The following is a 26556-nucleotide window of genomic DNA, read 5'->3' on the forward strand; positions in this document are numbered from 1 at the left end:
TGTCAGTTGCTAAAACTTATTGATTCTGTTCTTATTGATTCTATTCTGTGCTGATCACGAATTTGTGGTCTGAGTAGTAGACTACTTTAAATTTTGGATAACCTATGCTATCCTTATCTGCTACTCTACAGAATGCCCAATGTAGATACGATGTGTTTTGACCACGCCCACACCGGCACATGCCGTAAAACCAGTCGACACCTGTCAGACAGTTGGAATTGTCTGAGCAGGATTGCGAGGATTTTGCCCCCTCCTGCCTTATCTCTTAAACCTTCCACTAACACTAAAGAGCGGGTCGTTCGCAGCAAAGTTTGCAGACGTCTGAGAAAATCCGGTCGTCCAGCCCCTGTGAGTACATAGATGGCAATTAGCTCGAAAGTATGACCTTCTCTGCCGAGGCTTTTACACCCCAACTTTCCTGCCGACTAATCCCATGTTAACCCATAGATCTCAAAGCCGTCAAAAAGTAAGGGATTGATCTTCTGTCAGAAATCCTGATTTCGCTTGTGACTGAGGTTGTTGAGCAGGTGACCTTGTTTCCAGGGCGACACTAGATCATGAAAGTTTATACTACCTATTCTTAAACCCACCATGAGGACCGCAGTGAATAAGGAGAAAACGAAAGAAATGGCGTCTACTTACCCGTGCTACTAGATGTCAGATGGTTCAACATCCGTAACTCATTATGAGTCCTTTAGGTAACCCCTGAAAAGCTTACACGTAGATATTACATAAGGGGTTACTAAGTGACCTAAGCTCTACATAGTGTTTTTATATGTTCGCAAATGTCTTCGCACCGTCATCAGTGTTTCTGGCACCAGAACGGTGCTGGGGCCAAATATCACACCCTCTTTCTCGATGTCCTTCTTTCGTACAACGAGAGCCATCAATTCTTCATTGCTCCCTCTCAATAGCATAAAGTCTTGTGTTTGTGTGCTCGGTTGATGCTGCTGGAGCTGTTTTCTTTACGTGGCTTGTTGTAGTTGGGGTAGTGTTGGTTGCTGGGTGTGAGAGCGGTCGATGTGTTGGCCACTATGAGGCTTGAGGTGTTGGCGATGCTATAAGTTTGTTGTAGGAGTCTCTTCTATTTACTTCTTGGGGTGTGTGTTAGTGTGGATCACGATATTTCATAGCGTTACATGTTATTGTTTTGGGGGTGCCACCTCATTCTAACTGCATGATGCGCATGTATCCGAGACTGTTGGTTACGCGTCTATATATGTATTTGGATTTGGAAAATATTTGATATCATGTTGTTAGAGATCAGGTGCTGTTTGGAGATCTGATGTTGTTGGAGATCAGGTGCTGTTTGGAGATCTGATGTTGTTAGAGATCAAGTGCTGTTTGGAGATCAGATGTTGTTAGAGATCAGGTGGTGTTTGGATATCTCATGTTGTTAGAGATCAGGTGCTGTTTGGAGATCTGATGTTGTTAGAGATCAGGTGCTGTTTGGAGTTCAGATGTTGTTAGAGATCAGGTGCTGTTTGGAGATCAGATGTTGTTAGAGATCAGGTGCTGTTTGGATATCTCATGTTGTTAGAGATCAGGTGCTGTTTGGAGATCTGATGTTGTTAGAGATCAGGTGCTGTTTGGAGATCTGACGTTGTTAGAGATCAGATGCTGTTTGGAGATCTCATGTTGTTAGAGATCAGGTGCTGTTTGGAGATCTGCTGTTGTTAGAGATCAGGTGCTGTTTGGAGATCCGATTTTGTTAGAGATCAGGTGCTGTTTGGAGATCAGATGTTGTTAGAGATCAGGTGCTGTTTGGAGATCTGATGTTGTTAGAGATCAGGTGCTGTTTGGAGATCAGATGTTGTTAGAGATCAGTTGCTGTTTGGAGATCTGATGTTGTTAGAGATCAGGTGTTGTTTGGAGATCTCATGTTGTTAGAGATCAGGTGCGGTTTGGAGATCAGATGTTGTTAGAGATCAGGTGCTGTTTGGAGATCTGATGTTGTTAGAGATCAGGTGCTGTTTGGAGATCTCATCTCATGTTGTTAGAGATCAGGTGCTGTTTGGAGATCAGATGTTGTTAGAGATCATTGCTGTTTGGAGATCTGATGTTGTTAGAGATCAGGTGCTGTTTGGAGATCTGATGTTGTTAGAGATCAGGTGTTTTTGGAGATCAGATGTTGTTAGAGATCAGGTGCTGTTTGGAGATCTGATGTTGTTAGAGATCAGGTGCTGTTTGGAGATCTGATGTTGTTAGAGATCAGGTGCTGTTTGGAGATCTGATGTTGTTAGAGATCAGGTGCTGTTTGGAGATCTGATGTTGTTAGAGATCAGGTGCTGTTTGGAGAGCTGATGTTGTTAGAGATCAGGTGCTGTTTGGAGATCTGATGTTTTAGAGATCAGGTGCTGTTTGGAGATCTGATGTTGTTAGAGATCAGGTGCTGTTTGGAGATCTGATGTTGTTGGAGATCAGGTGCTGTTTGGAGATCTGATGTTGTTAGAGATCAGGTGTTGTTTGGAGAGCTGATGTTGTTAGAGATCAGGTACTGTTTGGAGATCTGATGTTGTTGGAGATCAGGTGCTGTTTGGAGATCTGATGTTGTTGAGATCAGATGCTGTTTGGAGATCTGATGTTGTTAGAGATAGGTGCTGTTTGGAGATCAGCTGTTGTTAGAGATCAGGTGTTGTTTGGAGATCTGATGTTGTTAGAGATCAGGTGTTGTTTGGAGATCTCATGTTGTTAGAGATCAGGTGCTGTTTGGAGATCATGATGTTGTTAGAGATCAGGTGCTGTTTGGAGATCTGATGTTGTAGAGATCAGGTGCTGTTTGGAGATCTCATCTCATGTGTTAGAGATCAGGTGCTGTTTGAGATCAGATGTTGTTAGAGATCAGGTGCTGTTTGGAGATCTGATGTTGTTAGAGATCAGGTGCTGTTTGGAGATCTGATGTTGTTAGAGATCAGGTGCTGTTTGGAGAGCTGATGTTGTTAGAGATCAGGTGCTGTTTGGAGATCTGATGTTGTTAGAGATCAGGTGCTGTTTGGAGATCTGATGTTGTTAGAGATCAGGTGCTGTTTGGAGATCTGATGTTGTTAGAGATCAGGTGCTGTTTGGAGATCTGATGTTGTTAGAGATCAGGTGCTGTTTGGAGATCTGATGTTGTTAGAGATCAGGTGCTGTTTGGAGATCTGATGTTGTTAGAGATCAGGTGCTGTTTGGAGATCTGATGTTGTTAGAGATCAGGTGTTGTTTGGAGATCTGATGTTGTTAGAGATCAGGTGCTGTTTGGAGAGCTGATGTTGTTAGAGATCAGGTGCTGTTTGGAGATCTGATGTTGTTGGAGATCAGGTGCTGTTTGGAGATCTGATGTTGTTGAAGATCAGGTGCTGTTTGGAGATCTGATGTTGTTAGAGATCAGGTGCTGTTTGGAGATCTGATGTTGTTAGAGATCAGGTGCTGTTTGGAGATCATGTTGTTAGAGATCAGGTGCTGTTTGGAGATCTGATGTTGTTAGAGATCAGGTGCTGTTTGGAGATCTGATGTTGTTAGAGATCAGGTGCTGTTTGGAGATCTGATGTTGTTAGAGATCAGGTGCTGTTTGGAGATCTGATGTTGTTAGAGATCAGGTGCTGTTTGGAGATCTGATGTTGTTAGAGATCAGGTGCTGTTTGGAGATCTGATGTTGTTAGAGATCAGGTGCTGTTTGGAGATCTGATGTTGTTAGAGATCAGGTGCTGTTTGGAGATCTGATGTTGTTAGAGATCAGGTGCTGTTTGGAGAGCTGATGTTGTTAGAGATCAGGTGCTGTTTGGAGATCTGATGTTGTTAGAGATCAGGTGCTGTTTGGAGATCTGATGTTGTTAGAGATCAGGTGCTGTTTGGAGTTCTGATGTTGTTAGAGATCAGGTGCTGTTTGGAGATTCTGATGTTGTTACAGATCAGTTGCTGTTTGGAGATCTGATGTTGTTAGAGATCAGGTGTGTTTGGAGATCTCATGTTGTTAGAGATCAGGTGCTGTTTGGAGTTCTGATGTTGTTAGAGATCAGGTGCTGTTTGGAGATCAGATGTTGTTAGAGATCAGGTGCTGTTTGGAGATCTCATGTTGTTAGAGATCAGGTGCTGTTTGGAGATCTGATGTTGTTAGAGATCAGGTGCTGTTTGGAGATCTGATGTTGTTAGAGATCAGTGCTGTTTGGAGATCTCATGTTGTTAGAGATCAGGTGCTGTTTGGAGATCTGATGTTGTTAGAGATCAGGTGCTGTTTGGAGAGCTGATGTTGTTAGAGATCAGGTGCTGTTTGGAGATCTGATGTTGTTAGAGATCAGGTGCTGTTTGGAGATCTGATGTTGTTAGAGATCAGGTGCTGTTTGGAGATCTGATGTTGTTAGAGATCAGGTGCTGTTTGGAGATCTGATGTTGTTAGAGATCAGGTGCTGTTTGGAGATCTGATGTTGTTAGAGATCAGGTGCTGTTTGGAGATCAGATGTTGTTAGAGATCAGGTGCTGTTTGGAGATCTGATGTTGTTAGAGATCAGGTGCTGTTTGGAGATCTCATCTCATGTGTTAGAGATCAGGTGCTGTTTGGAGATCAGATGTTGTTAGAGATCAGGTGCTGTTTGGAGATCTGATGTTGTTAGAGATCAGGTGCTGTTTGGAGATCTGATGTTGTTAGAGATCAGGTGTTGTTTGGAGATCAGATGTTGTTAGAGATCAGGTGCTGTTTGGAGATCTGATGTTGTTAGAGATCAGGTGCTGTTTGGAGATCTGATGTTGTTAGAGATCAGGTGCTGTTTGGAGATCTGATGTTGTTAGAGATCAGGTGCTGTTTGGAGATCTGATGTTGTTAGAGATCAGGTGCTGTTTGGAGATCTGATGTTGTTAGAGATCAGGTGCTGTTTGGAGAGCTGATGTTGTTAGAGATCAGGTGCTGTTTGGAGATCTGATGTTGTTAGAGATCAGGTGCTGTTTGGAGATCTGATGTTGTTAGAGATCAGGTGCTGTTTGGAGAGCTGATGTTGTTAGAGATCAGGTGCTGTTTGGAGATCTGATGTTGTTAGAGATCAGGTGCTGTTTGGAGATCTGATGTTGTTAGAGATCAGGTGCTGTTTGGAGATCTGATGTTGTTGGAGATCAGGTGCTGTTTGGAGATCTGATGTTGTTAGAGATCAGGTGTTGTTTGGAGAGCTGATGTTGTTAGAGATCAGGTACTGTTTGGAGATCTGATGTTGTTGGAGATCAGGTGCTGTTTGGAGATCTGATGTTGTTGAAGATCAGGTGCTGTTTGGAGATCTGATGTTGTTAGAGATTAGGTGCTGTTTGGAGATCATGTTGTTAGAGATCAGGTGTTGTTTGGAGATCTGATGTTGTTAGAGATCAGGTGTTGTTTGGAGATCTCATGTTGTTAGAGATCAGGTGCTGTTTGGAGATCAGATGTTGTTAGAGATCAGGTGCTGTTTGGGGATCTGATGTTGTAGAGATCAGGTGCTGTTTGGAGATCTCATCTCATGTTGTTAGAGATCAGGTGCTGTTTCGAGATCAGATGTTGTTAGGATCAGGTGCTGTTTGGAGATCTGATGTTGTTAGAGATCAGGTGCTGTTTGGAGATCTGATGTTGTTAGAGATCAGGTGCTGTTTGGAGATCTGATGTTGTTAGAGATCAGGTGCTGTTTGGAGATCTGATGTTGTTAGAGATCAGGTGCAGTTTGGAGATCTGATGTTGTTAGAGATCAGGTGCTGTTTGGAGAGCTGATGTTGTTAGAGATCAGTGCTGTTTGGAGATCTGATGTTGTTAGAGATCAGGTGCTGTTTGGAGATCTGGTGTTGTTAGAGATCAGGTGCTGTTTGGAGATCTGATGTTGTTGGAGATCAGGTGCTGTTTGGAGATCTGATGTTGTTAGAGATCAGGTGTTGTTTGGAGAGCTGATGTTGTTAGAGATCAGGTGCTGTTTGGAGAGCTAATGTTGTTAGAGATCAGGTACTGTTTGGAGATCTGATGTTGTTGGAGATCAGGTGCTGTTTGGAGATCTGATGTTGTTGAAGATCAGGTGCTGTTTGGAGATCTGATGTTGTTAGAGATCAGGTGCTGTTTGGAGATCTCATGTTGTTAGAGATCAGGTGCTGTTTGGAGATCAGATGTTGTTAGAGATCAGGTGCTGTTTGGAGATCTGATGTTGTTAGAGATCAGGAGCTGTTTGGAGATCTGATGTTGTTAGAGATCAGGTGTTGTTTGGAGATCAGATGTTGTTAGAGATCAGGTGCTGTTTGGAGATCTGATGTTGTTAGAGATCAGGTGCTGTTTGGAGATCTGATGTTGTTAGAGATCAGGTGCTGTTTGGAGATCTGATGTTGTTAGAGATCAGGTGCTGTTTGGAGATCTGATGTTGTTAGAGATCAGGTGCTGTTTGGAGATCTGATGTTGTTAGAGATCAGGTGATGTTTGGAGAGCTGATGTTGTTACAGATCAGGTGCTGTTGGAGATCTGATGTTGTTAGAGATCAGGTGCTGTTTGGAGAGCTGATGTTGTTAGAGATCAGGTGCTGTTTGGGAGTTCTGATGTTGTTAGAGATCAGGTGCTGTTTGGAGATTTGATGTTGTTACAGATCAGTTGCTGTTTGGAGATCTGATGTTGTTAGAGATCAGGTGTTGTTTGGAGATCTCATGTTGTTAGAGATCAGGTGCTGTTTGGAGATCAGATGTTGTTAGAGATCAGGTGCTGTTTGGAGATCTGATGTTGTTAGAGATCAGGTGCTGTTTGGAGATCTCATCTCATGTTGTTAGAGATCAGGTGCTGTTTGGAGATCAGATGTTGTTAGAGATCAGGTGCTGTTTGGAGATCTGATGTTGTTAGAGATCAGGTGTTGTTTGGAGATCTGATGTTGTTAGAGATCAGGTGTTGTTTGGAGATCAGATGTTGTTAGAGATCAGGTGCTGTTTGGAGATCTGATGTTGTTAGAGATCAGGTGCTGTTTGGAGATCTGATGTTGTTAGAGATCAGGTGCTGTTTGGAGATCTGATGTTGTTAGAGATCAGGTGCTGTTTGGAGATCTGATGTTGTTAGAGATCAGGTGCTGTTTGGAGATCTCATGTTGTTAGAGATCAGGTGCTGTTTGGAGAGCTGATGTTGTTAGAGATCAGGTGCTGTTTGGAGATCTGATGTTGTTAGAGATCAGGTGCTGTTTGGAGAGCTGATGTTGTTAGAGATCAGGTGCTGTTTGGAGATCTGATGTTGTTAGAGATCAGGTGCTGTTTGGAGATTGATGTTGTTAGAGATCAGGTGCTGTTTGGAGAGCTGATGTTGTTAGAGATCAGGTGCTGTTTGGAGATCTGATGTTGTTAGAGATCAGGTGCTGTTTGGAGATCTGATGTTGTTAGAGATCAGATGCTGTTTGGAGATCTGATGTTGTTGGAGATCAGGTGCTGTTTGGAGATCTGATGTTGTTAGAGATCAGGTGCTGTTTGGAGAGCTGATGTTGTTAGAGATCAGGTGCTGTTTGGAGAGCTGATGTTGTTAGAGATCAGGTACGTTTGGAGATCTGATGTTGTTGGAGATCAGGTGCTGTTTGGAGATCTGATGTTGTTGAAGATCAGGTGCTGTTTGGAGATCTGATGTTGTTAGAGATCAGGTGCTGTTTGGAGATCAGATGTTGTTAGAGATCAGGTGTTGTTTGGAGATCTGATGTTGTTAGAGATCAGGTGCTGTTTGGAGAGCTGATGTTGTTAGAGATCAGGTGCTGTTTGGAGATCTCATCTCATGTTGTTAGAGATCAGGTGCTGTTTGGAGATCAGATGTTGTTAGAGATCAGGTGCTGTTTGGAGATCTGATGTTGTTAGAGATCAGGTGCTGTTTGGAGATCTGATGTTGTTAGAGATCAGGTGTTGTTTGGAGATCAGATGTTGTTAGAGATCAGGTGTTGTTTGGAGATCTGATGTTGTTAGAGATCAGGTGCTGTTTGGAGATCAGATGTTGTTAGAGATCAGGTGCTGTTTGGAGATCTGATGTTGTTAGAGATCAGGTGCTGTTTGGAGATCTCATCTCATGTTGTTAGAGACCAGGTGCTGTTTGGAGATCTGATGTTGTTAGAGATCAGGTGCTGTTTGGAGATCTGATGTTGTTAGAGATCAGGTGCTGTTTGGAGATCTGATGTTGTTGGAGATCAGGTGCTGTTTGGAGATCTGATGTTGTTAGAGATCAGGTGTTGTTTGGAGAGCTGATGTTGTTAGAGATCAGGTACTGTTTGGAGATCTGATGTTGTTGGAGATCAGGTGCTGTTTGGAGATCTGATGTTGTTGAAGATCAGATGCTGTTTGGAGATCTGATGTTGTTAGAGATTAGGTGCTGTTTGGAGATCAGCTGTTGTTAGAGATCAGGTGTTGTTTGGAGATCTGATGTTGTTAGAGATCAGGTGTTGTTTGGAGATCTCATGTTGTTAGAGATCAGGTGCTGTTTGGAGATCAGATGTTGTTAGAGATCAGGTGCTGTTTGGGGATCTGATGTTGGTAGAGATCAGGTGCTGTTTGGAGATCTCATCTCATGTTGTTAGAGATCAGGTGCTGTTTCGAGATCAGATGTTGTTAGAGATCAGGTGCTGTTTGGAGATCTGATGTTGTTAGAGATCAGGTGCTGTTTGGAGATCTGATGTTGTTAGAGATCAGGTGCTGTTTGGAGAGCTGATGTTGTTAGAGATCAGGTGCTGTTTGGAGATCTGATGTTGTTAGAGATCAGGTGCAGTTTGGAGATCTGATGTTGTTAGAGATCAGGTGCTGTTTGGAGAGCTGATGTTGTTAGAGATCAGGTGCTGTTTGGAGATCTGATGTTGTTAGAGATCAGGTGCTGTTTGGAGATCTGGTGTTGTTAGAGATCAGGTGCTGTTTGGAGATCTGATGTTGTTGGAGATCAGGTGCTGTTTGGAGATCTGATGTTGTTAGAGATCAGGTGTTGTTTGGAGAGCTGATGTTGTTAGAGATCAGGTGCTGTTTGGAGAGCTATGTTGTTAGAGATCAGGTACTGTTTGGAGATCTGATGTTGTTGGAGATCAGGTGCTGTTTGGAGATCTGATGTTGTTGAAGATCAGGTGCTGTTTGGAGATCTGATGTTGTTAGAGATCAGGTGTTGTTTGGAGATCTCATGTTGTTAGAGATCAGGTGCTGTTTGGAGATCAGATGTTGTTAGAGATCAGGTGCTGTTTGGAGATCTGATGTTGTTAGAGATCAGGTGCTGTTTGGAGATCTGATGTTGTTAGAGATCAGGTGTTGTTTGGAGATCAGATGTTGTTAGAGATCAGGTGCTGTTTGGAGATCTGATGTTGTTAGAGATCAGGTGCTGTTTGGAGATCTGATGTTGTTAGAGATCAGGTGCTGTTTGGAGATCTGATGTTGTTAGAGATCAGGTGCTGTTTGGAGATCTGATGTTGTTAGAGATCAGGTGCTGTTTGGAGATCTGATGTTGTTAGAGATCAGGTGCTGTTTGGAGAGCTGATGTTGTTACAGATCAGGTGCTGTTTGGAGATCTGATGTTGTTAGAGATCAGGTGCTGTTTGGAGAGCTGATGTTGTTAGAGATCAGGTGCTGTTGGAGTTCTGATGTTGTTAGAGATCAGGTGCTGTTTGGAGATTTGATGTTGTTACAGATCAGTTGCTGTTTGGAGATCTGATGTTGTTAGAGATCAGGTGTTGTTTGGAGATCTCATGTTGTTAGAGATCAGGTGCTGTTTGGAGATCAGATGTTGTTAGAGATCAGGTGCTGTTTGGAGATCTGATGTTGTTAGAGATCAGGTGCTGTTTGGAGATCTCATCTCATGTTGTTAGAGATCAGGTGCTGTTTGGAGATCTGATGTTGTTAGAGATCAGGTGCTGTTTGGAGATCTGATGTTGTTAGAGATCAGGTGTTGTTTGGAGATCTGATGTTGTTAGAGATCAGGTGTTGTTTGGAGATCAGATGTTGTTAGAGATCAGGTGCTGTTTGGAGATCTGATGTTGTTAGAGATCAGGTGCTGTTTGGAGATCTGATGTTGTTAGAGATCAGGTGCTGTTTGGAGATCTGATGTTGTTAGAGATCAGGTGCTGTTTGGAGATCTGATGTTGTTAGAGATCAGGTGCTGTTTGGAGATCTCATGTTGTTAGAGATCAGGTGCTGTTTGGAGAGCTGATGTTGTTAGAGATCAGGTGCTGTTTGGAGATCTGATGTTGTTAGAGATCAGGTGCTGTTTGGAGAGCTGATGTTGTTAGAGATCAGGTGCTGTTTGGAGATCTGATGTTGTTAGAGATCAGGTGCTGTTTGGAGATTTGATGTTGTTAGAGATCAGGTGCTGTTTGGAGAGCTGATGTTGTTAGAGATCAGGTGCTGTTTGGAGTCTGATGTTGTTAGAGATCAGGTGCTGTTTGGAGATCTGATGTTGTTAGAGATCAGATGCTGTTTGGAGATCTGATGTTGTTGGAGATCAGGTGCTGTTTGGAGATCTGATGTTGTTAGAGATCAGGTGTTGTTTGGAGATCTGATGTTGTTAGAGATCAGGTGCTGTTTGGAGATCTGATGTTGTTAGAGATCAGGTGCTGTTTGGAGATCTGATGTTGTTGGAGATCAGGTGCTGTTTGGAGATCTGATGTTGTTGAGATCAGGTGCTGTTTGGAGATCTGATGTTGTTAGAGATCAGGTGCTGTTTGGAGATCAGATGTTGTTAGAGATCAGGTGCTGTTTGGAGATCTGATGTTGTTAGAGATCAGGTGCTGTTTGGAGAGCTGATGTTGTTAGAGATCAGGTGCTGTTTGGAGATCTCATCTCATGTTGTTAGAGATCAGGTGCTGTTTGGAGATCAGATGTTGTTAGAGATCAGGTGCTGTTTGGAGATCTGATGTTGTTAGAGATCAGGTGCTGTTTGGAGATCTGATGTTGTTAGAGATCAGGTGTTGTTTGGAGATCTGATGTTGTTAGAGATCAGGTGCTGTTTGGAGATCTGATGTTGTTAGAGATCAGGTGCTGTTTGGAGATCTGATGTTGTTAGAGATCAGGTGCTGTTTGGAGATCTGATGTTGTTAGAGATCAGTGCTGTTTGGAGATCTGATGTTGTTAGAGATCAGGTGCTGTTTGGAGATCTGATGTTGTTAGAGATCAGGTGCTGTTTGGAGATCTGATGTTGTTAGAGATCAGGTGCTGTTTGGAGATCTGATGTTTGTTAGAGATCAGGTGCTGTTTGGAGATCTGATGTTGTTAGAGATCAGGTGCTGTTTGGAGAGCTGATGTTGTTAGAGATCAGGTGCTGTTTGGAGATCTGATGTTGTTAGAGATCAGGTGCTGTTTGGAGATCTGATGTTGTAGAGATCAGGTGCTGTTTGGAGATCTGATGTTGTTAGAGATCAGGTGCTGTTTGGAGATCTGATGTTGTTAGAGATCAGGTGTTGTTTGGAGATCTGATGTTGTTAGAGATCAGGTCTGTTTGGAGATCTGATGTTGTTAGAGATCAGGTGCTGTTTGGAGATCTGATGTTGTTAGAGATCAGGTGCTGTTTGGAGATCTGATGTTGTTAGAGATCAGGTGCTGTTTGGAGATCTGATGTTGTTAGAGATCAGGTGTGCTGTTTGGAGATCTGATGTTGTTAGAGATCAGGTGCTGTTTGGAGATCTGATGTTGTTAGAGATCAGGTGCTGTTTGGAGATCAGATGTTGTTAGAGATCAGGTGCTGTTTGGGATCTGATGTTGTTAGAGATCAGGTGCTGTTTGGAGATCTCATCTCATGTTGTTAGAGATCAGGTGCTGTTTGGAGATCTGATGTTGTTAGAGATCAGGTGCTGTTTGGAGATCTGATGTTGTTAGAGATCAGGTGCTGTTTGGAGATCTGATGTTGTTAGAGATCAGGTGCTGTTTGGAGATCTGATGTTGTTAGAGATCAGGTGCTGTTTGGAGATCTGATGTTGTTAGAGATCAGGTGCTGTTTGGAGATCTGATGTTGTTAGAGATCAGGTGCTGTTTGGAGAGCTGATGTTGTTAGAGATCAGGTGCTGTTTGGAGATCTGATGTTGTTAGAGATCAGGTGCTGTTTGGAGATCTGATGTTGTTAGAGATCAGGTGCTGTTTGGAGATCTGATGTTGTTAGAGATCAGGTGCTGTTTGGAGATCTCATCTCATGTTGTTAGAGATCAGGTGCTGTTTGGAGATCAGATGTTGTTAGAGATCAGGTGCTGTTTGGAGATCTGATGTTGTTAGAGATCAGGTGCTGTTTGGAGATCTGATGTTGTTAGAGATCAGGTGTTGTTTGGAGATCAGATGTTGTTAGAGATCAGGTGCTGTTTGGAGATCTGATGTTGTTAGAGATCAGGTGCTGTTTGGAGATCTGATGTTGTTAGAGATCAGGTGCTGTTTGGAGATCTGATGTTGTTAGAGATCAGGTGCTGTTTGGAGATCTGATGTTGTTAGAGATCAGGTGCTGTTTGGAGATCTGATGTTGTTAGAGATCAGGTGCTGTTTGGAGATCTGGTGTTGTTAGAGATCAGGTGCTGTTTGGAGATCTGATGTTGTTAGAGATCAGGTGCTGTTTGGAGATCTGATGTTGTTAGAGATCAGGTGTTGTTTGGAGAGCTGATGTTGTTAGAGATCAGGTGCTGTTTGGAGATCTGATGTTGTTAGAGATCAGGTGCTGTTTGGAGATCTGATGTTGTTGGAGATCAGGTGCTGTTTGGAGATCTGATGTTGTTGAGATCAGGTGCTGTTTGGAGATCTGATGTTGTTAGAGATCAGGTGCTGTTTGGAGATCTCATGTTGTTAGAGATCAGGTGCTGTTTGGAGATCAGATGTTGTTAGAGATCAGGTGCTGTTTGGAGATCTGATGTTGTTAGAGATCAGGTGCTGTTTGGAGATCTGATGTTGTTAGAGATCAGGTGTTGTTTGGAGATCAGATGTTGTTAGAGATCAGGTGCTGTTTGGAGATCTGATGTTGTTAGAGATCAGGTGCTGTTTGGAGATCTGATGTTGTTAGAGATCAGGTGCTGTTTGGAGATCTGATGTTGTTAGAGATCAGGTGCTGTTTGGAGATCTGATGTTGTTAGAGATCAGGTGCTGTTTGGGGATCTGATGTTGTTAGAGATCAGGTGCTGTTTGGAGATCTGATGTTGTTAGAGATCAGGTGCTGTTTGGAGATCTGATGTTGTTAGAGATCAGGTGCTGTTTGGAGAGCTGATGTTGTTAGAGATCAGGTGCTGTTTGGAGTTCTGATGTTGTTAGAGATCAGGTGCTGTTTGGAGATTTGATGTTGTTACAGATCAGTTGCTGTTTGGAGATCTGATGTTGTTAGAGATCAGGTGCTGTTTGGAGATCTCATGTTGTTAGAGATCAGGTGCTGTTTGGAGATCTGATGTTGTTAGAGATCAGGTGCTGTTTGGAGATCTGATGTTGTTAGAGATCAGGTGCTGTTTGGAGATCTCATCTCATGTTGTTAGAGATCAGGTGCTGTTTGGAGATCAGATGTTGTTAGAGATCAGGTGCTGTTTGGAGATCTGATGTTGTTAGAGATCAGGTGCTGTTTGGAGATCTGATGTTGTTAGAGATCAGGTGTTGTTTGGAGATCAGATGTTGTTAGAGATCAGGTGCTGTTTGGAGATCTGATGTTGTTAGAGATCAGGTGCTGTTTGGAGATCTGATGTTGTTAGAGATCAGGTGCTGTTTGGAGATCTGATGTTGTTAGAGATCAGGTGCTGTTTGGAGATCTGATGTTGTTAGAGATCAGGTGCTGTTTGGAGATCTCATGTTGTTAGAGATCAGGTGCTGTTTGGAGATCTGATGTTGTTAGAGATCAGGTGCTGTTTGGAGATCTGATGTTGTTAGAGATCAGGTGCTGTTTGGAGATCTGATGTTGTTAGAGATCAGGTGCTGTTTGAGATCTGATGTTGTTAGAGATCAGGTGCTGTTTGGAGATCTGATGTTGTTAGAGATCAGGTGCTGTTTGGAGAGCTGATGTTGTTAGAGATCAGGTGCTGTTTGGAGATCTGATGTTGTTAGAGATCAGGGCTGTTTGGAGATCTGATGTTGTTAGAGATCAGATGCTGTTTGGAGATCTGATGTTGTTAGAGATCAGGTGCTGTTTGGAGATCTGATGTTGTTAGAGATCAGGTGCTGTTTGGAGATCTGATGTTGTTAGAGATCAGGTGCTGTTTGGAGATCTGATGTTGTTAGAGATCAGGTGCTGTTTGGAGATCTGATGTTGTTAGAGATCAGGTGCTGTTTGGAGATCTGATGTTGTTAGAGATCAGGTGCTGTTTGGAGATCTGATGTTGTTAGAGATCAGGTGCTGTTTGGAGATCTGATGTTGTTAGAGATCAGGTGCTGTTTGGAGATCTGATGTTGTTAGAGATCAGGTGCTGTTTGGAGATCTGATGTTGTTAGAGATCAGGTGCTGTTTGGAGATCTGATGTTGTTAGAGATCAGGTGCTGTTTGGAGAGCTGATGTTGTTAGAGATCAGGTGCTGTTTGGAGATCTCATCTCATGTTGTTAGAGATCAGGTGCTGTTTGGAGATCAGATGTTGTTAGAGATCAGGTGCTGTTTGGAGATCTGATGTTGTTAGAGATCAGGTGCTGTTTGGAGATCTGATGTTGTTAGAGATCAGGTGTTGTTTGGAGATCTGATGTTGTTAGAGATCAGGTGTTGTTTGGAGATCTCATGTTGTTAGAGATCAGGTGCTGTTTGGAGATCAGATGTTGTTAGAGATCAGGTGCTGTTTGGAGATCTGATGTTGTTAGAGATCAGGTGCTGTTTGGAGATCTCATCTCATGTTGTTAGAGATCAGGTGCTGTTTGGAGATCTGATGTTGTTAGAGATCAGGTGCTGTTTGGAGATCTGATGTTGTTAGAGATCAGGTGCTGTTTGGAGATCTGATGTTGTTGGAGATCAGGTGCTGTTTGGAGATCTGATGTTGTTAGAGATCAGGTGTTGTTTGGAGAGCTGATGTTGTTAGAGATCAGGTACTGTTTGGAGATCTGATGTTGTTGGAGATCAGGTGCTGTTTGGAGATCTGATGTTGTTGAAGATCAGATGCTGTTTGGAGATCTGATGTTGTTAGAGATTAGGTGCTGTTTGGAGATCAGCTGTTGGTTAGAGATCAGGTGTTGTTTGGAGATCTGATGTTGTTAGAGATCAGGTGTTGTTTGGAGATCTCATGTTGTTAGAGATCAGGTGCTGTTTGGAGATCTGATGTTGTTAGAGATCAGGTGCTGTTTGGGGATCTGATGTTGGTTAGAGATCAGGTGCTGTTTGGAGATCTCATCTCATGTTGTTAGAGATCAGGTGCTGTTTCGAGATCAGATGTTGTTAGAGATCAGGTGCTGTTTGGAGATCTGATGTTGTTAGAGATCAGGTGCTGTTTGGAGATCTGATGTTGTTAGAGATCAGGTGCTGTTTGGAGAGCTGATGTTGTTAGAGATCAGGTGCTGTTTGGAGATCTGATGTTGTTAGAGATCAGGTGCAGTTTGGAGATCTGATGTTGTTAGAGATCAGGTGCTGTTTGGAGAGCTGATGTTGTTAGAGATCAGGTGCTGTTTGGAGATCTGATGTTGTTAGAGATCAGGTGCTGTTTGGAGATCTGTGTTGTTAGAGATCAGGTGCTGTTTGGAGATCTGATGTTGTTAGAGATCAGGTGCTGTTTGGAGATCTGATGTTGTTAGAGATCAGGTGTTGTTTGGAGAGCTGATGTTGTTAGAGATCAGGTGCTGTTTGGAGAGCTAATGTTGTTAGAGATCAGGTACTGTTTGGAGATCTGATGTTGTTGGAGATCAGGTGCTGTTTGGAGATCTGATGTTGTTGAGATCAGGTGCTGTTTGGAGATCTGATGTTGTTAGAGATCAGGTGTTGTTTGGAGATCAGATGTTGTTAGAGATCAGGTGCTGTTTGGAGATCTGATGTTGTTAGAGATCAGGTGCTGTTTGGAGATCTGATGTTGTTAGAGATCAGGTGCTGTTTGGAGATCTGATGTTGTTAGAGATCAGGTGCTGTTTGGAGATCTGATGTTGTTAGAGATCAGGTGCTGTTTGGAGATCTGATGTTGTTAGAGATCAGGTGCTGTTTGGAGATCTGATGTTGTTACAGATCAGGTGCTGTTTGGAGATCTGATGTTGTTAGAGATCAGGTGCTGTTTGGAGAGCTGATGTTGTTAGAGATCAGGTGCTGTTTGGAGTTCTGATGTTGTTAGAGATCAGGTGCTGTTTGGAGATTTGATGTTGTTAGAGATCAGTTGCTGTTTGGAGATCTGATGTTGTTAGAGATCAGGTGTTGTTTGGAGATCTCATGTTGTTAGAGATCAGGTGCTGTTTGGAGATCAGATGTTGTTAGAGATCAGGTGCTGTTTGGAGATCTGATGTTGTTAGAGATCAGGTGCTGTTTGGAGATCTCATCTGATGTTGTTAGAGATCAGGTGCTGTTTGGAGATCAGATGTTGTTAGAGATCAGGTGCTGTTTGGAGATCTGATGTTGTTAGAGATCAGGTGTTGTTTGGAGATCTGATGTTGTTAGAGATCAGGTGTTGTTTGGAGATCAGATGTTGTTAGAGATCAGGTGCTGTTTGGAGATCTGATGTTGTTAGAGATCAGGTGCTGTTTGGAGATCTGATGTTGTTAGAGATCAGGTGCTGTTTGGAGATCTGATGTTGTTAGAGATCAGGTGCTGTTTGGAGATCTGATGTTGTTAGAGATCAGGTGCTGTTTGGAGATCTCATGTTGTTAGAGATCAGGTGCTGTTTGGAGAGCTGATGTTGTTAGAGATCAGGTGCTGTTTGGAGATCTGATGTTGTTAGAGATCAGGTGCTGTTTGGAGATCTGATGTTGTTAGAGATCAGGTGCTGTTTGGAGATCTGATGTTGTTAGAGATCAGGTGCTGTTTGGAGATTTGATGTTGTTAGAGATCAGGTGCTGTTTGGAGAGCTGATGTTGTTAGAGATCAGGTGCTGTTTGGAGCTCTGATGTTGTTAGAGATCAGGTGCTGTTTGGAGATCTGATGTTGTTAGAGATCAGATGCTGTTTGGAGATCTGATGTTGTTGGAGATCAGATGCTGTTTGGAGATCTGATGTTGTTAGAGATTAGGTGCTGTTTGGAGATCAGCTGTTGTTAGAGATCAGGTGTTGTTTGGAGATCTGATGTTGTCAGAGATCAGGTGTTGTTTGGAGATCTCATGTTGTTAGAGATCAGGTGCTGTTTGGAGATCAGATGTTGTTAGAGATCAGGTGCTGTTTGGGGATCTGATGTTGTAGAGATCAGGTGCTGTTTGGAGATCTCATCTCATGTTGTTAGAGATCAGGTGCTGTTTCGAGATCAGATGTTGTTAGAGATCAGGTGCTGTTTGGAGATCTGATGTTGTTAGAGATCAGGTGCTGTTTGGAGATCTGATGTTGTTAGAGATCAGGTGCTGTTTGGAGATCTGATGTTGTTAGAGATCAGGTGCTGTTTGGAGATCTGATGTTGTTAGAGATCAGGTGCAGTTTGGAGATCTGATGTTGTTAGAGATCAGGTGCTGTTTGGAGAGCTGATGTTGTTAGAGATCAGGTGCTGTTTGGAGATCTGATGTTGTTAGAGATCAGGTGCTGTTTGGAGATCTGGTGTTGTTAGAGATCAGGTGCTGTTTGGAGATCTGATGTTGTTGGAGATCAGGTGCTGTTTGGAGATCTGATGTTGTTAGAGATCAGGTGTTGTTTGGAGAGCTGATGTTGTTAGAGATCAGGTGCTGTTTGGAGAGCTATGTTGTTAGAGATCAGGTACTGTTTGGAGATCTGATGTTGTTGGAGATCAGGTGCTGTTTGGAGATCTGATGTTGTTGAAGATCAGGTGCTGTTTGGAGATCTGATGTTGTTAGAGATCAGGTGTTGTTTGGAGATCTCATGTTGTTAGAGATCAGGTGCTGTTTGGAGATCAGATGTTGTTAGAGATCAGGTGCTGTTTGGAGATCTGATGTTGTTAGAGATCAGGTGCTGTTTGGAGATCTGATGTTGTTAGAGATCAGGTGTTGTTTGGAGATCAGATGTTGTTAGAGATCAGGTGCTGTTTGGAGATCTGATGTTGTTAGAGATCAGGTGCTGTTTGGAGATCTGATGTTGTTAGAGATCAGGTGCTGTTTGGAGATCTGATGTTGTTAGAGATCAGGTGCTGTTTGGAGATCTGATGTTGTTAGAGATCAGGTGCTGTTTGGAGATCTGATGTTGTTAGAGATCAGGTGATGTTTGGAGAGCTGATGTTGTTAGAGATCAGGTGCTGTTTGGAGATCTGATGTTGTTAGAGATCAGGTGCTGTTTGGAGAGCTGATGTTGTTAGAGATCAGGTGCTGTTTGGAGTTCTGATGTTGTTAGAGATCAGGTGCTGTTTGGAGATTTGATGTTGTTACAGATCAGTTGCTGTTTGGAGATCTGATGTTGTTAGAGATCAGGTGTTGTTTGGAGATCTCATGTTGTTAGAGATCAGGTGCTGTTTGGAGATCAGATGTTGTTAGAGATCAGGTGCTGTTTGGAGATCTGATGTTGTTAGAGATCAGGTGCTGTTTGGAGATCTCATCTCATGTTGTTAGAGATCAGGTGCTGTTTGGAGATCAGATGTTGTTAGAGATCAGGTGCTGTTTGGAGATCTGATGTTGTTAGAGATCAGGTGTTGTTTGGAGATCTGATGTTGTTAGAGATCAGGTGTTGTTTGGAGATCAGATGTTGTTAGAGATCAGGTGCTGTTTGGAGATCTGATGTTGTTAGAGATCAGGTGCTGTTTGGAGATCTGATGTTGTTAGAGATCAGGTGCTGTTTGGAGATCTGATGTTGTTAGAGATCAGGTGCTGTTTGGAGATCTGATGTTGTTAGAGATCAGGTGCTGTTTGGAGAGCTGATGTTGTTAGAGATCAGGTGCTGTTAGGAGATCTGATGTTGTTAGAGATCAGGTGCTGTTTGGAGATCTGATGTTGTTAGAGATCAGGTGCTGTTTGGAGATCTGATGTTGTTAGAGATCAGGTGCTGTTTGGAGATTTGATGTTGTTAGAGATCAGGTGCTGTTTGGAGAGCTGATGTTGTTAGAGATCAGGTGCTGTTTGGAGATCTGATGTTGTTAGAGATCAGGTGCTGTTTGGAGATCTGATGTTGTTAGAGATCAGATGCTGTTTGGAGATCTGATGTTGTTGGAGATCAGGTGCTGTTTGGAGATCTGATGTTGTTAGAGATCAGGTGTTGTTTGGAGAGCTGATGTTGTTAGAGATCAGGTGCTGTTTGGAGAGCTGATGTTGTTAGAGATCAGGTACTGTTTGGAGATCTGATGTTGTTGGAGATCAGGTGCTGTTTGGAGATCTGATGTTGTTGAAGATCAGGTGCTGTTTGGAGATCTGATGTTGTTAGAGATCAGGTGCTGTTTGGAGATCAGATGTTGTTAGAGATCAGGTGTTGTTTGGAGATCTGATGTTGTTAGAGATCAGGTGCTGTTTGGAGAGCTGATGTTGTTAGAGATCAGGTGCTGTTTGGAGATCTCATCTCATGTTGTTAGAGATCAGGTGCTGTTTGGAGATCAGATGTTGTTAGAGATCAGGTGCTGTTTGGAGATCTGATGTTGTTAGAGATCAGGTGCTGTTTGGAGATCTGATGTTGTTAGAGATCAGGTGTTGTTTGGAGATCAGATGTTGTTAGAGATCAGGTGCTGTTTGGAGATCTGATGTTGTTAGAGATCAGGTGCTGTTTGGAGATCTGATGTTGTTAGAGATCAGGTGCTGTTTGGAGATCTGATGTTGTTAGAGATCAGGTGCTGTTTGGAGATCTGATGTTGTTAGAGATCAGGTGCTGTTTGGAGATCTCATGTTGTTAGAGATCAGGTGCTGTTTGGAGAGCTGATGTTGTTAGAGATCAGGTGCTGTTTGGAGATCTGATGTTGTTAGAGATCAGGTGCTGTTTGGAGATCTGATGTTGTTAGAGATCAGGTGCTGTTTGGAGAGCTGATGTTGTTAGAGATCAGGTGCTGTTTGGAGATCTGATGTTGTTAGAGATCAGGTGCTGTTTGGAGATCTGATGTTGTAAGAGATCAGGTGCTGTTTGGAGATCTGATGTTGTTGGAGATCAGGTGCTGTTTGGAGATCTGATGTTGTTAGAGATCAGGTGTTGTTTGGAGAGCTGATGTTGTTAGAGATCAGGTACTGTTTGGAGATCTGATGTTGTTGGAGATCAGGTGCTGTTTGGAGATCTGATGTTGTTGAAGATCAGGTGCTGTTTGGAGATCTGATGTTGTTAGAGATTAGGTGCTGTTTGGAGATCAGCTGTTGTTAGAGATCAGGTGTTGTTTGGAGATCTGATGTTGTTAGAGATCAGGTGTTGTTTGGAGATCTCATGTTGTTAGAGATCAGGTGCTGTTTGGAGATCAGATGTTGTTAGAGATCAGGTGCAGTTTGGAGATCTGATGTTGTTAGAGATCAGGTGCTGTTTGGAGAGCTGATGTTGTTAGAGATCAGGTGCTGTTTGGAGATCTGATGTTGTTAGAGATCAGGTGCTGTTTGGAGATCTGGTGTTGTTAGAGATCAGGTGCTGTTTGGAGATCTGATGTTGTTGGAGATCAGGTGCTGTTTGGAGATCTGATGTTGTTAGAGATCAGGTGCTGTTTGGAGAGCTGATGTTGTTAGAGATCAGGTGCTGTTTGGAGAGCTAATGTTGTTAGAGATCAGGTACTGTTTGGAGATCTGATGTTGTTGGAGATCAGGTGCTGTTTGGAGATCTGATGTTGTTGAAGATCAGGTGCTGTTTGGAGATCTGATGTTGTTAGAGATCAGGTGTTGTTTGGAGATCTCATGTTGTTAGAGATCAGGTGCTGTTTGGAGATCAGATGTTGTTAGAGATCAGGTGCTGTTTGGAGATCTGATGTTGTTAGAGATCAGGTGTTGTTTGGAGATCTGATGTTGTTAGAGATCAGGTGCTGTTTGGAGATCTGATGTTGTTAGAGATCAGGTGCTGTTTGGAGATCTGATGTTGTTAGAGATCAGGTGCTGTTTGGAGATCTGATGTTGTTAGAGATCAGGTGCTGTTTGGAGATCTGATGTTGTTAGAGATCAGGTGCTGTTTGGAGATCTGATGTTGTTAGAGATCAGGTGATGTTTGGAGAGCTGATGTTGTTACAGATCAGGTGCTGTTTGGAGATCTGATGTTGTTAGAGATCAGGTGCTGTTTGGAGAGCTGATGTTGTTAGAGATCAGGTGCTGTTTGGAGTTCTGATGTTGTTAGAGATCAGGTGCTGTTTGGAGATTTGATGTTGTTACAGATCAGTTGCTGTTTGGAGATCTGATGTTGTTAGAGATCAGGTGTTGTTTGGAGATCTCATGTTGTTAGAGATCAGGTGCTGTTTGGAGATCAGATGTTGTTAGAGATCAGGTGCTGTTTGGAGATCTGATGTTGTTAGAGATCAGGTGCTGTTTGGAGATCTCATCTCATGTTGTTAGAGATCAGGTGCTGTTTGGAGATCAGATGTTGTTAGAGATCAGGTGCTGTTTGGAGATCTGATGTTGTTAGAGATCAGGTGTTGTTTGGAGATCTGATGTTGTTAGAGATCAGGTGTTGTTTGGAGATCAGATGTTGTTAGAGATCAGGTGCTGTTTGGAGATCTGATGTTGTTAGAGATCAGGTGCTGTTTGGAGATCTGATGTTGTTAGAGATCAGGTGCTGTTTGGAGATCTGATGTTGTTAGAGATCAGGTGCTGTTTGGAGATCTGATGTTGTTAGAGATCAGGTGCTGTTTGGAGATCTCATGTTGTTAGAGATCAGGTGCTGTTTGGAGAGCTGATGTTGTTAGAGATCAGGTGCTGTTAGGAGATCTGATGTTGTTAGAGATCAGGTGCTGTTTGGAGAGCTGATGTTGTTAGAGATCAGGTGCTGTTTGGAGATCTGATGTTGTTAGAGATCAGGTGCTGTTTGGAGATTTGATGTTGTTAGAGATCAGGTGCTGTTTGGAGAGCTGATGTTGTTAGAGATCAGGTGCTGTTTGGAGCTCTGATGTTGTTAGAGATCAGGTGCTGTTTGGAGATCTGATGTTGTTAGAGATCAGATGCTGTTTGGAGATCTGATGTTGTTGGAGATCAGGTGCTGTTTGGAGATCTGATGTTGTTAGAGATCAGGTGTTGTTTGGAGAGCTGATGTTGTTAGAGATCAGGTGCTGTTTGGAGAGCTGATGTTGTTAGAGATCAGGTACTGTTTGGAGATCTGATGTTGTTGGAGATCAGGTGCTGTTTGGAGATCTGATGTTGTTGAAGATCAGGTGCTGTTTGGAGATCTGATGTTGTTAGAGATCAGGTGCTGTTTGGAGATCAGATGTTGTTAGAGATCAGGTGTTGTTTGGAGATCTGATGTTGTTAGAGATCAGGTGCTGTTTGGAGAGCTGATGTTGTTAGAGATCAGGTGCTGTTTGGAGATCTCATCTCATGTTGTTAGAGATCAGGTGCTGTTTGGAGATCAGATGTTGTTAGAGATCAGGTGCTGTTTGGAGATCTGATGTTGTTAGAGATCAGGTGCTGTTTGGAGATCTGATGTTGTTAGAGATCAGGTGTTGTTTGGAGATCAGATGTTGTTAGAGATCAGGTGCTGTTTGGAGATCTGATGTTGTTAGAGATCAGGTGCTGTTTGGAGATCTGATGTTGTTAGAGATCAGGTGCTGTTTGGAGATCTGATGTTGTTAGAGATCAGGTGCTGTTTGGAGAGCTGATGTTGTTAGAGATCAGGTGCTGTTTGGAGATCTCATGTTGTTAGAGATCAGGTGCTGTTTGGAGAGCTGATGTTGTTAGAGATCAGGTGCTGTTTGGAGATCTGATGTTGTTAGAGATCAGGTGCTGTTTGGAGTTCTGATGTTGTTAGAGATCAGGTGCTGTTTGGAGATTTGATGTTGTTACAGATCAGTTGCTGTTTGGAGATCTGATGTTGTTAGAGATCAGGTGTTGTTTGGAGATCTCATGTTGTTAGAGATCAGGTGCTGTTTGGAGATCTGATGTTGTTAGAGATCAGGTGCTGTTTGGAGATCTGATGTTGTTAGAGATCAGGTGATGTTTGGAGAGCTGATGTTGTTACAGATCAGGTGCTGTTTGGAGATCTGATGTTGTTAGAGATCAGGTGCTGTTTGGAGAGCTGATGTTGTTAGAGATCAGGTGCTGTTTGGAGTTCTGATGTTGTTAGAGATCAGGTGCTGTTTGGAGATTTGATGTTGTTACAGATCAGTTGCTGTTTGGAGATCTGATGTTGTTAGAGATCAGGTGTTGTTTGGAGATCTCATGTTGTTAGAGATCAGGTGCTGTTTGGAGATCAGATGTTGTTAGAGATCAGGTGCTGTTTGGAGATCTGATGTTGTTAGAGATCAGGTGCTGTTTGGAGATCTCATCTCATGTTGTTAGAGATCAGGTGCTGTTTGGAGATCAGATGTTGTTAGAGATCAGGTGCTGTTTGGAGATCTGATGTTGTTAGAGATCAGGTGTTGTTTGGAGATCTGATGTTGTTAGAGATCAGGTGTTGTTTGGAGATCAGATGTTGTTAGAGATCAGGTGCTGTTTGGAGATCTGATGTTGTTAGAGATCAGGTGCTGTTTGGAGATCTGATGTTGTTAGAGATCAGGTGCTGTTTGGAGATCTGATGTTGTTAGAGATCAGGTGCTGTTTGGAGATCTGATGTTGTTAGAGATCAGGTGCTGTTTGGAGATCTCATGTTGTTAGAGATCAGGTGCTGTTTGGAGAGCTGATGTTGTTAGAGATCAGGTGCTGTTGGAGATCTGATGTTGTTAGAGATCAGGTGCTGTTTGGAGAGCTGATGTTGTTAGAGATCAGGTGCTGTTTGGAGATCTGATGTTGTTAGAGATCAGGTGCTGTTTGGAGATTTGATGTTGTTAGAGATCAGGTGCTGTTTGGAGAGCTGATGTTGTTAGAGATCAGGTGCTGTTTGGAGCTCTGATGTTGTTAGAGATCAGGTGCTGTTTGGAGATCTGATGTTGTTAGAGATCAGATGCTGTTTGGAGATCTGATGTTGTTGGAGATCAGGTGCTGTTTGGAGATCTGATGTTGTTAGAGATCAGGTGTTGTTTGGAGAGCTGATGTTTTTAGAGATCAGGTGCTGTTTGGAGAGCTGATGTTGTTGGAGATCAGGTACTGTTTGGAGATCTGATGTTGTTGAGATCAGGTGCTGTTTGGAGATCTGATGTTGTTGAAGATCAGGTGCTGTTTGGAGATCTGATGTTGTTAGAGATCAGGTGCTGTTTGGAGATCAGATGTTGTTAGAGATCAGGTGTTGTTTGGAGATCTGATGTTGTTAGAGATCAGGTGCTGTTTGGAGAGCTGATGTTGTTAGAGATCAGGTGCTGTTTGGAGATCTCATCTCATGTTGTTAGAGATCAGGTGCTGTTTGGAGATCAGATGTTGTTAGAGATCAGGTGCTGTTTGGAGATCTGATGTTGTTAGAGATCAGGTGCTGTTTGGAGATCTGATGTTGTTAGAGATCAGGTGTTGTTTGGAGATCAGATGTTGTTAGAGATCAGGTGCTGTTGGGAGATCTGATGTTGTTAGAGATCAGGTGCTGTTTGGAGATCTGATGTTGTTAGAGATCAGGTGTGTTTGGAGATCTGATGTTGTTAGAGATCAGGTGCTGTTTGGAGATCTGATGTTGTTAGAGATCAGGTGCTGTTTGGAGATCTCATGTTGAGAGATCAGGTGCTGTTTGGAGAGCTGATGTTGTTAGAGATCAGGTGCTGTTTGGAGATCTGATGTTGTTAGAGATCAGGTGCTGTTTGGAGATCTGATGTTGTTAGAGATCAGGTGCTGTTTGGAGAGCTGATGTTGTTAGAGATCAGGTGCTGTTTGGAGATCTGATGTTGTTAGAGATCAGGTGCTGTTTGGAGATCTGATGTTGTAAGAGATCAGGTGCTGTTTGGAGATCTGATGTTGTTGGAGATCAGGTGCTGTTTGGAGATCTGATGTTGTTAGAGATCAGGTGTTGTTTGGAGAGCTGATGTTGTTAGAGATCAGGTACTGTTTGGAGATCTGATGTTGTTGGAGATCAGGTGCTGTTTGGAGATCTGATGTTGTTGAAGATCAGGTGCTGTTTGGAGATCTGATGTTGTTAGAGATTAGGTGCTGTTTGGAGATCAGCTGTTGTTAGAGATCAGGTGTGTTTTGGAGATCTGATGTTGTTAGAGATCAGGTGTGTTTGGAGATCTCATGTTGTTAGAGATCAGGTGCTGTTTGGAGATCAGATGTTGTTAGAGATCAGGTGCAGTTTGGAGATCTGATGTTGTTAGAGATCAGGTGCTGTTTGGAGAGCTGATGTTGTTAGAGATCAGGTGCTGTTTGGAGATCTGATGTTGTTAGAGATCAGGTGCTGTTTGGAGATCTGGTGTTGTTAGAGATCAGGTGCTGTTTGGAGATCTGATGTTGTTGGAGATCAGGTGCTGTTTGGAGATCTGATGTTGTTAGAGATCAGGTGTTGTTTGGAGAGCTGATGTTGTTAGAGATCAGGTGCTGTTTGGAGAGCTAATGTTGTTAGAGATCAGGTACTGTTTGGAGATCTGATGTTGTTGGAGATCAGGTGCTGTTTGGAGATCTGATGTTGTTGAAGATCAGGTGCTGTTTGGAGATCTGATGTTGTTAGAGATCAGGTGTTGTTTGGAGATCTCATGTTGTTAGAGATCAGGTGCTGTTTGGAGATCAGATGTTGTTAGAGATCAGGTGCTGTTTGGAGATCTGATGTTGTTAGAGATCAGGTGCTGTTTGAGATCTGATGTTGTTAGAGATCAGGTGTTGTTTGGAGATCAGATGTTGTTAGAGATCAGGTGCTGTTTGGAGATCTGATGTTGTTAGAGATCAGGTGCTGTTTGGAGATCTGATGTTGTTAGAGATCAGGTGCTGTTTGGAGATCTGATGTTGTTAGAGATCAGGTGCTGTTTGGAGATCTGATGTTGTTAGAGATCAGGTGCTGTTTGGAGATCTGATGTTGTTAGAGATCAGGTGTTGTTTGGAGAGCTGATGTTGTTACAGATCAGGTGCTGTTTGGAGATCTGATGTTGTTAGAGATCAGGTGCTGTTTGGAGAGCTGATGTTTTAGAGATCAGGTGCTGTTTGGAGTTCTGATGTTGTTAGAGATCAGGTGCTGTTTGGAGATTTGATTTGTTGTTACAGATCAGTTGCTGTTTGGAGATCTGATGTTGTTAGAGATCAGGTGTTGTTTGGAGATCTCATGTTGTTAGAGATCAGGTGCTGTTTGGAGATCAGATGTTGTTAGAGATCAGGTGCTGTTTGGAGATCTGATGTTGTTAGAGATCAGGTGCTGTTTGGAGATCTCATCTCATGTTGTTAGAGATCAGGTGCTGTTTGGAGATCAGATGTTGTTAGAGATCAGGTGCTGTTTGGAGATCTGATGTTGTTAGAGATCAGGTGTTGTTTGGAGATCTGATGTTGTTAGAGATCAGGTGTTGTTTGGAGATCAGATGTTGTTAGAGATCAGGTGCTGTTTGGAGATCTGATGTTGTTAGAGATCAGGTGCTGTTTGGAGATCTGATGTTGTTAGAGATCAGGTGCTGTTTGGAGATCTGATGTTGTTAGAGATCAGGTGTGTTTGGAGATCTGATGTTGTTAGAGATCAGGTGCTGTTTGGAGATCTCATGTTGTTAGAGATCA

At 42.9% G+C, this 26556-nt stretch overlaps 1 protein-coding gene across 1 annotated transcript in view; it reads left to right on the forward strand.

Moving 5' to 3' along the window:
- LOC118768578 overlaps positions 1 to 26556 on the forward strand; it is a 244238-nt gene that overhangs the window by 28698 nt on the left and 188984 nt on the right. The window lies entirely within an intron of this gene.

Source organism: Octopus sinensis, linkage group LG30 (genome assembly GCF_006345805.1).
Source record: "Octopus sinensis linkage group LG30, ASM634580v1, whole genome shotgun sequence".
In the NCBI taxonomy this organism is placed as follows: Eukaryota; Metazoa; Mollusca; class Cephalopoda; order Octopoda; family Octopodidae; genus Octopus; species Octopus sinensis.